The sequence below is a fragment of the Lampris incognitus genome, unplaced genomic scaffold, assembly GCF_029633865.1.
Source record: "Lampris incognitus isolate fLamInc1 unplaced genomic scaffold, fLamInc1.hap2 scaffold_91, whole genome shotgun sequence".
NCBI classification, from domain to species: Eukaryota; Metazoa; Chordata; class Actinopteri; order Lampriformes; family Lampridae; genus Lampris; species Lampris incognitus.
Window position 1 is genome coordinate 112,501 of NW_026611585.1, and position 2,500 is coordinate 115,000.

Sequence of the window (2,500 nt, forward strand, 5' to 3'; positions counted from 1 at the left end):
CCTACACAACGCAATGAAAAAGTAGACCGGTCACACGAGGACTTTGAGAAAATGTCTTCCGGGAAGCCCCGCGAGGTAAACACGGAGCTGTTCCACCCCTCCCCATACAGATGTTGGAGGAGGGGGGGGGGGGCGCAAGCCTCGCGAGGGGAGCCGTGGAAGAGCAACTGGGATAGACGGTCCGGCTGAGCACCGCCGAGCACGCTGTCGAGCTGTGCAACGGAGAGGACGACTACGCGGTAGAGCCCCTCCCACTCCGCACTCTGCTCGCCACTAAGAACATTAAATAAAGGACATCGATCCGCCAGACCGGAGGAACCGACCGCCCGAACGCCGGCAAAGCCGGCCGGCGGACACCCTCCGAAGGCGTGTTAAGTTGGCCCATCGATCAGGACACAAACACGCAACAAATCCAGTCCGGGGTGTGGTGTAAGCAGCCCTACCAGAGAAATCACCTAACCCTAACCCTAAACGTACGGCAGACGCGTCCCCTGGCTCTCACATTGACAACTGAGAGGCTTCTGAAAACCTGGCCACGCCCATCAGTAAAAACCACTACAGCAAGTGACGACATATGTACCTTCAAAGTGCTGTACTACAGGGTGCTGTTCAAAAGGTATCTATCCCGTTTACTCTCTATGCTTCATATATCATCATATTATTGAAAAGTGCAAGCCTTTAGGGACAACAGCAACTCAAGTCGCCAACGCTCTGTTGACTCAATAACTGCAGAGATCCAAACTTCTCCTGGCATTAACATCGGCGCAAAAACTGTGCGCCGGGAGCTTCGTGGAATATGGGTTTCTATGGATTCAGAATGACATGTCAGAAAAGCTCCTGTAGGTGTAATGGTCAGTTATCTCAATACTTTTGGACATATATTGTGCGTGTGCGTGTGTCTGTGATACCTAACATAAACACACCTGTATTACTAGAATTGATAGTTCACGCCACAAAAGTGAGGGGCAAACATAGAAAAGCGTGCAACCCAGCCACTGAGGATGCACAAGCCAATGCATTCTTAGTGCAGGTCCCAAGCCAGGACAAATGGGGAGGGTTACGTCAGGAAGGGCATCCGGCGTCAAATCTTTGCCAAATCAAATATGCGGATCATAAATAAGATTTCCATACCGGATCGGTCGAGGCCCGGGTTACCGACGACCGCCATCGGTACTGTTAACCAGCGGAGTGCCGGTGGAAACTAGGCTACTGTTGGGCGAAGGAAAAGGAGAGGGGGAAGGCATGTCCAGAGGCAGCTAGAGAGGAGGAAGGGTAGGCGTGTGGAGGTGACAGTCAGTCGGAACTTTGAATGTTGGCACTATGGCTAGTAAAGGGAGAGAGCTGGCTGACGTGATGGAAAGAAGAAAGGTGACAAGAGACAAGGTGGAAGGGGAGTAAAGCCAGGAGTATCGCAGGTGGGTTCAAACTCTTCTACCATGGTGCGAATGGGAGGAGAAATGGGGTAGGGGTCATTCTGAAGGAAGAGTATGTCAAGAGCGTGCTGGAGGTGAACACAGTGTCAGACAGAGTGAGGATTATGAAGCTGGAAATCGAAGGTGTATTGCTGACGGTTATCAGCGCATATGCCCCGCAAGTCGGGTGTAAGATGGACGAAAAAGAAGAATTCTGGAGTTGAGTTGGACGACGTGGTGGAAAGGGTACCCAAGGAGGAGGGAGTGGTGATTGGAGCGGACTTCGATGGACACGTTGCTGAAGGGAACAGAGGTGATGAGGAGTTGATGGTAAGGTATGGAATCGAGGAGAGAAATGTGGAAGGACAGATGGTGTTCGATTTTGCGAAAAGGATGGAAATGGCTGAGGTGAATACATATTTCAAGAAGAGGGAGGAGCACAGGGTGACGACGTATACGAGTGGAGGAAAGTGCACACAGGTGGACTATATCTTGTGTAGAAGGCGCGATGTAAAAGGGATTGCATACTGCAAGGTGGTGACAGGGGAGAACGTAGCTAGGCAGCATCGGATGGTGGTCTGTAAGATGACTTTGGAGACCAACATGAGGAAGCGAGTGAAGACAGCCGAAGATCAAATGGTGGAAGTTGAAGAAGGAAGACTGTTGTGTGGAGTTCAGGCAGGAGTTAACACAGGCACTGAGTGGTAGTGAAGAGTTGCCAGATGGCTGGGCAAGCGCTGCAGAAATAGTGAGGAAGACAGCTAGGAATGTACTTGGTGTGTCATCGGGACAGAGGAAGGAAGACAAGGAGACTTGGCGGTGGTGGTGGTGGTGGTGGTGGAAGGAGGAAGTAGAGCAAAGTATACAGAGGAAAAGGTTGGCAAAGAAGAAGTGGGATAGTCAGAGAGATGAAGAAAGTACACAGGAGTACAAGGAGATGCAGCGTAAAGCAAAGAGAGAGGTGGCAAAGGTAAAGGAAAAGGCGTACGGTGAGCTGTATGACAGGTTAGACACTAAGGAAGGAGAAAAAGACTTGTACAGATTGGCTAGACAGAGAGACCGAGCTGCCGAGGATGTGCGACAAGTTA